We start from the raw sequence: 15,227 nt of genomic DNA, 5'->3' as shown, positions 1-15,227 counted from the left end.
ATTTACCTTTAAGGTCTTTAGAAACTTTGAACTAAACATTGATATTGTGTAGTTTGTGATCCTCCATCAGCAGCTGCAGTTTCTCTCAGCTGTATCAGTGCAGTCACTGTGACGTCTGACTGACAGAGGTTTTTGTACGACTCTTTATCACTGTGTGAACACATCTTTACTGTCGATATAGTGATTACTCTGACAGTAATAATCTCCTGTATCTTCAGTCTGGACTCCACTGATGGTCAGAGTAAAATCACTGCCAGATCCACTGCCACTGAATCTAGATGGAGTTCCAATATTACGGGTTGTTGCTGTATATATGAGGAGTTTAGGAGCTTCTCCAGGTTTCTGTGAGTACCAGGCTAAATAATTACCACCTAGTACTCTACTGCTGGTTTTACAGTTTATTCTGACTTCTTCTCCTGGTTGAACTGCTGGTATTGATGGACTCTGAGTTACAGTGATCTGTCCTCTACACTCTGAACACAAACAAAAATGAAAATTGTATATATGATGATATACAGTATATGTTTATATATTTTAAGAGAACTAATAATTGTTGTAAAAACTGTATTACACAAACCTTGAATAAACAGTGCAATGGTCCAGATGAAGATGTTGATTGTGTTCATTGCTGTAGTTTAGTCTTGTGTGATGATGAAGATTGTGTTCTGCTCTCAGTCATGAAGTGTTAAACTCACAGCACTATAAACACTCTCAGAGCACTGAAGCATGTGCTGACAATGCAAAGAAGTGGGCAGGATTTACAACAGCTTGTGCTGATAACAAACTAATATACACTAGAGTTACAGAATCATGACTTTATTTTGTATTTTTATTGTGACTCCTGAGACACTGAGGATGTGCAGATGAACGTCCATCTCTGTGTCCATATTCAGTCATGTGACCATCATCACTGCTACACTTCCACTAGATGAACCGCCATCACTAAAGTAAGATCATGAATCATGAGTCTGTTCAGAAAGTATCAGGACTGATTGTGAATCTCTAATCAGAGTTCATGGTGTCACTCCATCTATCATGAAGCCTCATGTGTGTCTGAAATCATCAAATGGAGAAGAAACAGGCTGTTAAAGATGGAGACATATTAGAGCTTGTTCACGTTTCATGATCTTGTGTGGAGATTCATAACCAGTCCAGATACTTTTAGAACAGACCTTGAATATGAAAACATGCTTGACTGTGTAGAACATGCAAAATACCTTTTATATTTTCATTGTTGACACTTTCTATTGACTTTGGCTCTAATATTCAATAAACTCAGATTATTTGAAGAGATTTTGACTGAAGATTGAAGTCTGAAGCTGCAGGTTTTTCTGTGAATCATGATGATTGATCTGCATATGAAGAACAGAAGCATCATTATGAGAAACTCCACAACATCATCCATGATCAAAGAGGTCAAAGGTCACCTCAGAGGTCACAGCTCATCAAATATATTTCTTTCAACAGTGTTATATCAGAAAGCATTTAGTCAAATCTGAATGAGTGAGTGTTGAGAAGAGCTGAGGATCTTCTAATATCAGTGTGTTGAAGTGTTGTTTCTCTCTCTCTGCTGGAGTGTGTGTTCACTCGAGTGGAATAGAGGTTTTTGTACGAGCGTTTCATTAGATTGTATCACTGTGGAGGACTTTCGGTGGAGGAACTAAACTGGTGATCAAATGTAAGTCTATTTAGTTATTTTTTTTTTTTTAAATACAATTTTAATTTCAGAAAGTGTTTTACAGTTGAAAAAAGAACAACATTTATTAATAATAATGATTATTATATATCGTGGTGACACTTTACTTATATCTGTAAACAAAGTTAAAATGTTTAATAATAATTACAAATTCCTTATTATGTCTAAAATTGGTTGTTTGTCATGAGTTTTGGTGTGTTTTAATTTTTTGAAGGTGTAACAATGAATAGATAATATTATAATGTGTTATAACTGCAGTTATAATTAGTGTTCAGTAAGTCTGTCTATTTAATTCTTATAATATTCCTAAACATCCAAATTAAAACAAGTTGAAACAAGAACAACATTTATTATTGATAATTATGATTAGATATTGTGTTGAAACTTTACTTAAAGCCTTTAATGCATTATAAAGTGTTTCATAATGTGTTACAATGCCTTATATCTTATCATAAATAACTGTAACCAAATCTAAAATGCATTATAATATTTGCTATGTCATTGTTTCATCTCAAAAGGGTTGTTCTTCATAAAGGTGGATCAATGAATAGATAATATGTGTTATAACTGCTGTTACACTTATTGATTAGATCATACATGCATTTTAATGTATATAGCAGTGTATAATTAATACATTAAAAGTACTTTTATAATGTAATATGTATAAAAGTTTAAAAAAAACTGTTACTGATATTGTTTTATAATGATTTAATCTAAAACTAGAGCAGCATTATTCCTATGCTGTGAATGTGCAGTGCAGTGTGTTGTGTGTGTGTGTGTGTGTGTGTGTGTGTGTGTGTGTGTGTGTGTGTGTGTGTGTGTGTGTGTGTGTGTGTGTGTGTGTGTGTGTGTGTGTTGTGTGTGTGTGTGTGTGAATTTGTTATATCTTATCATAAATAACTGTAACCAAATCTAAAATGCATTATAATATTTGCTATTTCATTGTTTCATCTCATCTCTTTATGTTCTTCATAAAGGTGGATCAATGAATAGATAATATGTGTTATAACTGCTGTTACACTTATTGATTAGATCAGTGGTTCCCAACCTTTTTCCTTGGGGCCCCCCTTATGTACATATTTAACAATCCGTGACCGGCGCTACAGTGTTGGCTGTTGTCTACTGGCTATTTAAATCTAGCGGGTTTAGTGTCTCGTGTCGTAAATACAATGACGCTGGTAGTGATGATTCTGTCTGACCAATCAGTGATCTGCAGTGTTTTCACGTCACATTTTAGTATCGGTACGGTACGCTTGGAACCTCAACAGAGGTGGTACCATTTAAAGCAAGCCGAAGCGAGCCGTACCGTACCGTACCATGCAGTGGAAATGCGCCATAAGTGAGCCGTACCGAACCGAGCCGTACCGTACCATGCAGTGGAAAAGCGCCAAAGCGTGCCGTACCGAACCGAGCCGTACCGTACCGTACCATGCAGTGAAAAAGCGCCATAAGACATGGACAGCTAGAGTGGCTTAAATTTCATCTGAGACTGCTTGTGTTCTTGCCCTTGCCCTTCGTCCTCCTCCTCCTTCTTATCCCTCCTCGATCTCTTCCTTCATGTGTTTCTGGATCCATTGTTCCAAAACTCAATAAACTGATTTGGGCCCTTTTATCTATTGAAGGATCTGATTGATGTGTGTTAAATTTTGACTCTTAGTGTTTCCACCTGGGTAATTGTGTGCTAACTGAGCTGAAGCTGTGCTGACTTGAGTGAACAATATTGAATGCTAGTGCTTTCTAAATGACAACATGGTGTAGGCAATGAGAAATGAAGGGATTTGTGTGTAGAGTTTTGCAGTGACAGTTCAACAAATCTGACTCATGTGTCAAAACAGGGAATAGTGTTTATAGTTTAGGGAAATGGGTATGCTTTTTGATAAATGGCATTATGGTTTTGAAATTTTTGTTCAAAAGCCTGGTTATAGTGTTTAAGCAATCAAGAAAAACTGTAATCAATGTTTCATCAACCATTTGCCTGGATTTAATAAGTAAGAAGTAAATATAGCGTGAGGAGACGACCCCACACCCGTGAGGAGACGACCCCACGCCTGTGAGGAGACGACCCCACACCCGTGAGGAGACGACCTCACGCCTGTGAGGAGACGACCCCACGCCTGTGAGGAGATGACCCCACACCTGTGAAGAGACGACTCGACGCCGGCGATATGTTATGCCCTAAATTAATACATGATTAACTAACTGTATTTTTCTATGTACATTTCTGAAATGCACTTTCTGTAAAGCTGCTTTGAAACAATATGTATTGTGAAAAGCGCTATACAAATAAATTTGAATTGATTTGAATTGAATAGCCTAGCAGACGATAGATAATCACGACACGGAGTCGCCAGCGCGTGAACTGGAGCTCGTCTCATAAATTAACCGAAACTCAGTGTATAAGGTAGCCAGACATACATGACTCACAGACCTTGAGAAATATATCTATAGAAAGTTTGAAATGTCTGCAGAGCAATTCAAAACAAAAGAAAACAGACTGTTCTCTGCTTATGTAATCCGTATGAAATGTGCATTTCTCTCTGGCGCGTTCACTTCTGTGAAGATCGCAAGTCAGCATCGTCATCTACACCTTTGCAGCCGACACTGACACAGAAAACGTACTCGGTTACTAACGTAACCTCGGTTCTCTCTAGAAGAGGGAACGAGTACTGCGTAAGATATCTTACGCTAGGGGAAAATCCTTTTCCGCGAGATATTGAAGCCAAAAATTATCCTTAATTTTGTAATAATGCAAAACGCGTTGCAGCAGCAATGCAGACATAGGCGAGACAGCTCGCGCGCCTATTGGCTGCTCTGCGGCAACTGCAGCAGCCTATCGAGCGAGGCCTGGCGTGACGTCAGACCCAATCAGGGCACTTCGCGCCCGCTGCGTCACGTCCCGCCGAAATGGGCGTGGTCTAGGCCTATAAATATCGCTCGCAGGCAGCTATTATCTGGTTTTTCATCATCGAAGCAACCAGAGCGTGTGCATGCACGGCAAGATACGCAGTACTCGTTCCCTCTTCTAGAGAGAACCGAGGTTACGTTAGTAACCGAGTACGTTCTCTTACGAGAGGTCTCTCGTACTGCGTAAGATATCTTACGCTAGGGGACCCAATGTAAAACGCCGTGCATGCTGAGATCTGACACCAAAGACCCAAGGGCGAAAGCCCGGGGTACATATAGTGCACAATCACTCAGTGAACTCACAGAGAGTCCGGGAAGAAGGAGGGGTGCAGCCTCACTTTTCCACATAAAGTAGCGTCAAAGGGACGCGAATTTCATCATACAGACAGGGCGGGGTACGGCCTGAACTGATGGGAAAAAAAAAAAATGTGGGTCTTACACAGTTTGCCCAGCTTTAAACTGTCGAACATTGAGCTGTGCTCAGCAAACGCAGCATTCTGAGCTGAACGCATCAGGTCAGATAATACTGGTAGTTTAGACCGACAGCAGCCTGGCCTGCAGGGCGGGAACCTCTAGGTTATAAAACCTTATAAATGTAGACGGGGAGGCCCAGCCTGCCGCCATACAAATATCTTGCAAGGCAATCCCACTTGACCAGGCCCACGAAGAGGCCATGCCTCTCGTGGAATGCGCTCTGACACCCAAAGGGCACTGCACGCCCTTGGAGGCGTATGCCAGCGCTATAGCATCAACTATCCATCTGGATAGGCTCTGTTTCGACGCGGCTAGTCCCTTAGAACGTCCGCTAAACGAAACAAAGAGCTGTTCCGTCTGTCTGAAAACAGACGAGCGAGACACATAAGCTCGTAATGCCCTGACTGGGCAAAGGAGGCTCGCGTCTCTTTCCTCATCAGGGACCGGTAGGGCTGACAGAGAGATAATCTGCGCCCTAAACGGTGTGTTGAGGGATTTTGGAACATAACCGTGCTTAGGTTTGAGTATAACTTTTGAGTCATTGGGCCCAAACTCCATGCACGCCGCGCTCACGGAGAGCGCGTGCAGATCCCCTATGCGCTTCACTGAAGCGAGAGCCAGCAGAAACACCGTTTTGAAAGACAGGTGTTTCAAATCGATTGACTGTAAAGGCTCAAATGGCGCACCTTTCATGGCTTCCAGAACCGTAGAAAGGTCCCATACGGGGACTGAGGGAGGTCTGGGAGGATTCAGTCTCTTAGCTCCTCTAAGGAAGCGGATGACTAAATCGTTCCTTCCTATTGACTGACCAAGCGTTGTTTCTGAGAACGCTGCTATAGCCGCCACATAAACTTTGAGCGTGGAGGGGGCCCTGCCCCCATCCAACAGCTCTTGTAGGAAGGAAAGCACCTCCGTCACATCACAGTTTGTGGGTGACACACCACGGGCTGTGCACCAGCCCGAAAACACTGACCATTTCGAAGAATAGAGTCGTCTTGTAGACGGAGCTCTAGCCTGCGTGATCGTGTTTAATACTCCTTTAGGGAGTCCAACATGTACCCGTTGATGGCCCAGACATGAAGGGACCATAGTTCCGGGTGAGGATGCCAGATCGAGCCGCGGGCCTGTGAGAGGAGATCTCTCCTCACTGGTACTGGCCACGGGGCAGTACTTGCTAACTGCATCACGGCTGGGAACCAAGGTTGGTTTTTCCAGAACGGTGCTACCAGCAGTACTGAGCATCCTTCTTCCCTGATCCGTTCTATCACCTGAGGCAGGAGAGAGACGGGGGGAAAAGCATAGAGCGGGCGGCGGGGCCACACATGGGACAGCGCGCTCCTGCTCTTGGAAAAAAATTCTTGACAGTGAGCGTTTTCTTGAGACGCAAACAGGTCCACTTTCGCTCTGCCGAATTTCTTCCACAGCAGTTGGACTGTCTGTGGGTGTAGGGACCATTCGCCTGCCGGAACATTGTTCCTGGACAGTCTGTCTGGTCCTATATTCATGATCCCTGGCACATGCGCTGCTCTGAGCGAGCGCAGGTTGCACTGAGCCCATACCAGGAGGCGTTCTGCCAGCCTGTACAGTTTCTCGGATCTGATGCCGCCCTGGCGATTTATGTAGGACACCACAGACATGTTGTCCGAACGGACCAAGACGTGGTGACCTTTTATTTGGGGACAAAAACGCGTCAGCGCGTTGTCTACTGCCAGCATTTCGAGGCAGTTTATGTGCAGGAGCTTCTCCCGTTCTGACCACTGGCCGAAGAACGGTCTGCCCTCGAGCAGCGCTCCCCATCCCGAGGTGGACGCGTCCGTGGACACCACTTTCACCCTCGAGGAAGTCCCCAGGCTTACACCTGATTGGTACCAGTCGTTCGCTTTCCAGGGTTTCAGAGCTGTAACGCATTTCTGATTGACCCTGAGGCGAAGCAAACCGGGTGCCCACGCTTCGCGTGGGACTCGCGCTTTCAGCCAAAACTGCAGCGGGCGCATGCGTAGCAGACCCAGCTGGAGCACTGACGATGCTGAGGCCATGAGACCTAGCATCTTCTGAAATCTCTTGAGCGGGACAGACGCGCCGCAGCGAAAAGAGTTCGCTGTGCGTCGAATGTCTACCGCGCGCTGTTGTGATAGTCGCGCTATCATGGATAGTGAGTCCAGTTCTGTGCCCAGGAAAGATATTTTCTGACTGGGTGACAGGGAGCTCTTCGCCCAATTGACACTCAGACCCAAATCCTCGAGGTGATCGAGTAAAATGGTCGTGTGTTCTATGAGCACTGCGCGAGATTGCGCTAGAATCAGCCAATCGTCCAAATAGTTCAGCACTCGCATGCCTCTCATTCTGAGGGGTGCGAGCGCCGCGTCCATGCACTTCGTAAATGTACGGGGTGCTAGGGACAAACCGAACGGCAGGACTGTGTACTGATATGCCTGGCCCTCGAAGGCGAATCTCAAATATCGCCTGTGACGTGACGCTATTTGTATTTGAAAATACGCGTCTTTCAGATCTATTGACGCAAACCAATCTCCTTGGCGAATCTGCACAAGGATTTGCTTGGTCGTGAGCATCCTGAACTGTCGCTTCACAAGCACTTTGTTCAGTTGCCTTAGATCTAGTATGGGTCTGAGACCCCCGTCTTTTTTCGGTACCAGGAAGTATCTGCTGTATAGCCCTCCCTCGCTCTGATCTTGAGAGAGAGGTTCTATGGCCCCTTTGCTCAATAGTTTCGTCACTTCGGCTCGAAGTAGATGTGCTACTTCTGTTTTTACCGTGGTCTCGACGCGCGCCACATAGCGGCGAGGGCGTCGGCGAAACTGCAGCGAATAGCCTCTTTCTATAATGTTCAGCACCCACTTCGAAACCCCGGGTAGCTTTGCCCATGCGTCTGCATGGATAGCTAGGGGTCGAATACGAAGCGCGCTCCGCTCGCTCAGCGATGGAGAAGCTTCGGTGTGCTGTAACACAAGCGTGTCGCTCGTGGCATTTGAGGCGTGGGGCGCGCTGATGACAGCGGGCAGATTGCCCGCGCTCGACTCCTCTACGGTGGTTAACCGCGAGGGGGAGGGCTGGGCGGTTCCCGTGGGAACTGTCATGTCTATGTGTGGATGTGGGCGCGGGACAGCGGGCACATTTATCACACCGAAAGCATCGTTCGCTTGCGTGAAGCGAGTGCACGTTGGTTTCGTTTTTACAGAAACCGTGAGACATGCATAACGTGGTGTTAGTGGGCACTGGGTAGTGGGCACGTTCACCATGTTTGAAGCGCAACCGATCTGAGTCGGTTTTATGTGCGCGAGCCCTGTGTGACAGGCTGTGCTTATGTGTAGGGATGGGCACTGGGCAGTGGGCATTCTTACTACACACGAAACACCATCGGCCGTGGCCGGGACACCAGAAAATACACTCTTTTGGGGATTTATCTGGGTAGCCGTGAAAACGGCATTTGTGTGCAGGCAAGCGGGTGACAGAACCGACTTGTTGGCTGCAGAAAACACTGGAACAGTCACATTTTCTGGAACTGGACGAGCGAATAGCTTTGGTGTGAGTCCGGCCGCAGCGGGACTGGAACACCGTCGTTTTCCTAGCTGTGCTAGGACGACTTCGGGGCCTCGGGCTTCACCGTGATCCTAGGTCGCGAGCCGCGTCCTGCGGGGCGGCGACCGGATGAGCGGGAGCGCGGTCTCGCGCTTCTGGCCTGGCGGCGCTGTGAAGTGGAGGCAGTGGACGGTGGCTGTGGCTGTGAGCTCTGAGCAGACGGTTTCGCACGGCCTGCTGCAGAGCTGGAGCGCTTCGGGAGGAAGTGCTTCATAGCCTGAGACGCTTTCTGTACCTCTGCGAATCTCTCCGCGAAATCTTTGACGGAGGATCCAAAGAGGCCTGTGGCGGAAAGCGGGGCGTCGAGGAACGCGGTGCGTTCAGACTCGGCCATTTCCGAGAGCGTCAGCCAGAGATGTCTCTCAGACACGGTGAGAGAAGCCATAGTCCGTCCAATGGCTTGCGCTGCGGACTTAGTAGCACGAAGAGCGAGGTCCGTGGCACTCCTTAAGTCCGGCACACAGATCGCGTCAGGTCCTTCCTCATCCAGCTTACGGAGGAGATCGGCCTGGAAGATCTGGAGCGTTGCCATGGTGTGCAACGCTGACGCAGCTTGCCCGGCGGCGGAGAAAGCGCGGTGGAGCAAGCTCGACGTCGTGCGGCAAGCTTTAGAGGGTAGGGCCGGCTTAGCGCGCCGTCCAGCGGAGGGCGGGCATAAGTGGGCCGCTATCGCCTCTTCAACCGGCGGCAGCGAGAGGTATCCTCTGTTCTTGGCATCGTCAACGGCGGAGAATGCCAAAGAAACAGCAGGACGCACTCTAGCAGAATAGGGGGCGCTCCAGGACTTGGCGACTTCTTCGTGTAACTCAGGAAGAAAAGGCGCCGGTCTGGACACAGGCGAAGCGCGCTCCCCAGGCAGGAAAAATCCATCCAGCCGGTTGTGAGCGGGCTGCTCAGGCGAAGACCACTCGAGGCCGAGGCTCGCCGCGGCCTGTGCGAGTACTCGCATGAGTTCCGTCTCAATGGAAGCTCTCTTGCCTGACGAAGTGCGGGCAGGGGGTGCGGGGTCCTCAGAGCCCGCCCAATCCTCACTGCCTGACGCCAGGATAGAGCAGGAATCATCCTCTCCCAGCAGGGCTTCCTCATCCGCGATATCAACGGAAGCGGCGGCAGACGGCGGCCGCTGTCCGTCAGGAAGCGAAACAGAAGAAGCCGGGGAAGCAAGCGGGCGAACCGGCGAGCTTTGGCGGCTGAGGGAGGGTTCCGGGGCCCGCTGGGCACGGCGCTTTTTACGGCGCGACGCCGCGGCGGGCGGGGGAGCAGTCTCGGTGAAGATGGCTAGGCGAGTCCTCAGAGTCGCCATTGCCATCAGCTCGCAGTGAGGGCATCCGCCGTCAGCGAGCGCGAGAGCTGCATGTTCCTCACCCAGGCAGGAAACGCAGATCACGTGGCGGTCCCCGTCGCTGAGTGTGGCTCTGCACGAGCCGCAGGAAGGCATCTTTAAAAAGACGCTAGCTCTTTTAGAAATGTGTGTCGCGGCGGCGACACACACACACAGAAATACAGTGCAAATAAAAGAGAAGGATATAAGCGCCGGAAAGCGCAGCAGGAAGGCAGGAAGGCGGCGCGGCCAGCGACTTCAGTGACTCGTCCCGCTGAAGGTGCTCTCTCTCGACGGCGCGGCTTCTAATCCAGCTCCAGCGATGCGTGTGCTTCGCTTGAAGGATGAAAAATCAGATAATAGCTGCCTGCGAGCGATATTTATAGGCCTAGACCACGCCCATTTCGGCGGGACGTGACGCAGCGGGCGCGAAGTGCCCTGATTGGGTCTGACGTCACGCCAGGCCTCGCTCGATAGGCTGCTGCAGTTGCCGCAGAGCAGCCAATAGGCGCGCGAGCTGTCTCGCCTATGTCTGCATTGCTGCTGCAACGCGTTTTGCATTATTACAAAATTAAGGATAATTTTTGGCTTCAATATCTCGCGGAAAAGGATTTTCCCCTAGCGTAAGATATCTTACGCAGTACGAGAGACCTCTCGTAAGAGAACCAGTTTTCTGCTTTTCACCACTGCTTTTAACTACAACTCATTTTTTATTATAAAAATGTGTCAATAAACATTAATATTTATAAAACTGATCTGAGATCAGGTAAAATGAATTAGACAGTGGTTCATGGGTTCACAGAGATCATCGCCCCCTAGTGACGAACCAGTGACATTTGGAAACAGTAATGACATGAAGCCAGTGCTGCCAGATTTGGCCAGTTTTGAATGTGATTGTGCTGGTAAACATTGGTTTGGCGGTTTTCAAACATCTACATTTTATAGACTAATTGGTTAATAAACAAAACTCAAGTGTGCATGTAGTCCATAAAATCAGTCATCATGATGTGTAAATACACCAGCCCACTGCAGATCTGATTCAGCCAATCAGAGATCAGCAATCAGACGTGATCATTCATGACTGACGGGTTTTTAGTGAGATCATTTGTAGCTGTATATTCGAGTGATCACTATGTCAAAGTGGCATAAATATACAGTTGTATCTACAGTAAAGAGTGGGAGAGTGACCCAACTCTCTAAACGTGGATTACACCTGGTGGGACTCGAAGGCTCTTTATGAATATAACTGTAACTCTGAGAGCACAGTTGAATGACTTCATTGAAATGGAGTATGGGACTATGACTCCTGTCCATCATCATGTGCACACTGGCCTGATCAGGACATCTGCAACTTCTAAACCGTCCAGACTGTGCTCTACTCGTCCCGACCGCTGCTGGAAGAGGTGTCAATCATTCATCAGTTTCGGCTGTGCTAATTTCTGTTATGATCTACAATGTGCACTTCAAGAAAGATGTACTCGTTCTGTTTAAAGTTAAAGCGCAACACAAAGGTAACCGCATTATTATTATTGTAGTTATTTTTCTGAACACGAATGACACAGTTTCTGCTTTTAATGTGTGTGTGGCTTTTAAAGTCTGTTACTTTCTAGAAATGAAGTTCACCCGCAGGAGAACCGCCTAACTCATCTGTTCTCTTTTATACAGAGATGTGAAGAAACGAAGCACAAATACTTTGTTACTGTACTCAAGTAGATTTTTCATATATTTTTACTTTACTATTTATTTTTGTGCCGATTTTTTTTTGCTTTTACTCCTTGCATTTTTAATATGAATATCGGTACTTTCTACTCCTTACATTTTACAAAATTGGCTCGTTACTTTAGTTTCAAATAATTTCAGTGGAGTTACCGTTATTATTTTTCGCGTCATCAACCCTTCGCAGGGAGTTTGATTGACAGGCGATCTGACCAATCATAATCCACCATTTTGTCCGACAAAGCAGTCAGAAGAGTTAGTAGATTAACATTGGAGGATTTAAACTTGAAAAACGAAGTGTCTTTTCGCAGGAAAAACAACATTCCTTCTGATGTTCATTCATGTTTATTTGATGCTATAAATGAACTAGAAGGAAGAGATCGGTTCACGAGCAGCTTTAACTGAGGCTCTACAGAGATCTGTCAGAAACATTAAAGAGCCACAATACGGTATTTATTGTTTAAATTTCTTAAAAAAATTACTAAATTTGAAAGGTGAGACTTTGTTTCATATCAAAAGTAACCTGATCTGTCCTCTCTCAGCGTGTTGTCAGTGTCCTCTCTGCTCCGCGATGTGTGTTTAAGTGTGCGAGAACATGGTGTGGCGTGAGAGATATAGCAACAGTAACTAAAGGGAACTTAAGGGTATGGTTTGGGACCATACCATCTTGTAGTGGTGCGTCAAGTGCAACGAATATTCCCATCCAATTGACCGTTCGCAAAGACCGGTTTGCGAACGGTCAATTGGATGGGAATATTCGTTGCACTTGACGCACCACTACAAGACGACTCGACAGATTCGGAGGCATTCATTCGTGGAAAAATCATTACATACGTGTAGATTCCTTTAAATGTTAAGGGGAAGATTAAAGAAGAGAAACTGATCTGTGAATTCTTACAGAATCACAATTGAATTCATATCTTGCTACTCAGTCAGAATCTTATTAATCTGGAGTCTCTGTCACAATAATCATATAGGCTATGTGATGTTTTAGGCCTATTGGCAGACATCCATTTAAAATGTAGGCAATGGCATATAAAGAACCTTTTTTCCAAATCCACTTCAGTTTCTCAGCTTGCACTCTAACATTTGTGTGGTCCTGGTAGCTTTGCATAAAAAATGGTTGTCATTCGCAAGGCTACTATTACTTTTATACTTTAAGTACATTTCCAAGCCTGTACTTTGTTACTTTTACTTCAGTAAAGAAGTTAAATCAGTATTTCTACTTTTACCAGAGTATTTTTTTAACACAAGTATCTGTACTTCTACTTGAGTACGGGAAGTGAGTACTTTTGCCATCTCTGCTTTTATAGAGATATTATCTTGCTAGAGAATATTCTCCTTTGGAAATAAAAGAAGTGTTGAAGTGCCCAGAGAAACTCTCTTGCTGACAGATAGGGAACTCAGTAATATTAAAGATCTGTCCTCTAGTGGTGAAGGATGGAAGTGCAATTAAAGAGATTGACTTTCCTACAGTTCGATTACATTGTAGTGGCAAGTTTTACAGGAACAAGCACCACTCACATTTTCTCCACATTTGTGTCCAGTTTAGTAAGAGATATAAGATTGTGTTTCATGTTTACTTACATCATAATAAATGAATAAAGTCTGTGAAAGGTTTGATATTGTGTAGTTTGTGATCCTCCATCAGCAGCTGCAGTTTCTCTCAGCTGTATCAGTGCAGTCACTGTGACGTCTGACTGACAGAGGTTTTTGTACGACTCTTTATCACTGTGTGAACACATCACCACTGCTGTGATAACTCTGACAGTAATAATCTCCTGTATCTTCAGTCTGGACTCCACTGATGGTCAGAGTAAAATCACTGCCAGATCCACTGCCACTGAATCTAGATGGAGTTCCAGACTGGAGACGGTTTATGTAATAAATCAGGAGTTTAGGAGCTTCTCCAGGTTTCTGCTGATACCAGGCTAAGTAGCTGCCGTATATTCCTACATCTATATTACACTCTATTGTTGCTGTTTGACTCTGTTGGACAGTTTTAACTTCAGGTTGAGTCAGAGTCACTCCTCTGGATTCTGAAGAAGAGAAAAGAAAAACAATTAGTGTTTAAAACTATTATCATCATATACTTTTACAAAAACACCAAAACCAGACTCAGTTTTTACATCTTACCTTGAATAAACAGTGCAATGGTCCAGATGAAGATGTTGATTGTGTTCATTGCTGTAGTTTAGTCTTGTGTGATGATGAAGATTGTGTTCTGCTCTCAGTCATGAAGTGTTAAACTCACAGCACTATAAACACTCTCAGAGCACTGAAGCATGTGCTGACAATGCAAAGTGACTCTCTCTATTTAAATCATTATCCTGAAGACTGTAGATCAGTCACAAACACATTATCACACAACTTCCTCATGTTGAGAAATGCTAAGCTATTATACACACATTTCTGAAGAGTCTATTGACATAATCATACATATTATTGATTCAGTCATTATTAATATTTACATTGCACTTATTTAACAACTGACGAGGAAACTATTGATTTGAAGACATTAATATTAAATATTGATATATTAATTATATTAAGTTGCTGTCAGATTTTACATTTTCATATAGCTACCAGTCGTGCTTCATTAATGTATTTTTCGGTTTGGTCTAAATGACCATTTGAATTATTTAATACCCAAAAGCAATATTCTATGGATTATTGTGCAATATCTTAACTATGCCCTGTTACTGAGTGGCTCATCATATACTGTGGGTTTTGTGGATGATGAGACCCTCCATCCCTCAGTATACACCAAGCCTCCCAGCCGGCATTTCAACGTTGATTCAGCGGTTAATCAACGTCTGGGACCAAGGTTGAATCAATGTTGAATTATGTTTCGATTTTGCAAATCGAATCAACGTTGATATTGTGACGTTAATTGTTTCACTGTCTTACCTTTCATCATGGAAGAATACAATTGTACATTCAATTACAAACTAGTTTGCATGTCAATGCTGGTAATGCTGACTGAATGTGTGATTAACTGTACATACTGTACACTAAAACATTTTTAACTGTCAAATGACTGGTAGCAATGGCTTAATTACAAACACCTTTAATAAAGAGTTAACACATGCTCAAGATTGTAAAACAAGTTTTATTTTGGAAAACAAAACAAAAAAAAGTCAAAAAATACTTTTTAAAACAGATGAAAAACATCTCAAACTTTAACTTGCAGCGAAAATGATGTTTTCGATGTAATGTTAAAAACCTGTAGAAGGAGAAATCTAAATGGAATATTTGAAGACAGTTTTTGGTCAATTACAGTAAACCTTAAATTAAATACAACATTTAATATTTAAAATGTTCTGAAAAAAAAAAAAGGTTTTAAATTCTCAGTAAAATGCGAAGTCTTGTGCAGTGCTCGACAGAGTCCCAGCCTTCCTCTCGGTCCCTCTTCACTTCTCCTCCGCTGTCTGCACTATCCTGTGTAAATAAAAGCAAAAACCCTGAAAACTGAATACAAAATAAGTCATGTACAAGATTTTCACTTTACAGTTCAAT

The 15,227-nt window shown here is 44.8% G+C and overlaps 1 long non-coding RNA gene across 1 annotated transcript in view; it reads left to right on the top strand.

The window, feature by feature from the left end:
* Positions 1-13,699: 13,699 nt before the first annotated feature.
* LOC309490644 overlaps positions 13,700-15,227 on the top strand; it is an 80,397-nt gene continuing 78,869 nt past the window's right edge. The window contains exon 1 of the long non-coding RNA XR_014202804.1: positions 13,700-13,776. This is a non-coding gene — a long non-coding RNA (uncharacterized lncRNA). The remainder of the gene's footprint in view (positions 13,777-15,227) is intronic.

Source organism: Leuciscus leuciscus, assembly GCF_965113295.1.
Source record: "Leuciscus leuciscus genome assembly, chromosome: 25".
In the NCBI taxonomy this organism is placed as follows: Eukaryota; Metazoa; Chordata; class Actinopteri; order Cypriniformes; family Leuciscidae; genus Leuciscus; species Leuciscus leuciscus.
This window is presented reverse-complemented; position numbering and strand designations above follow the sequence as displayed.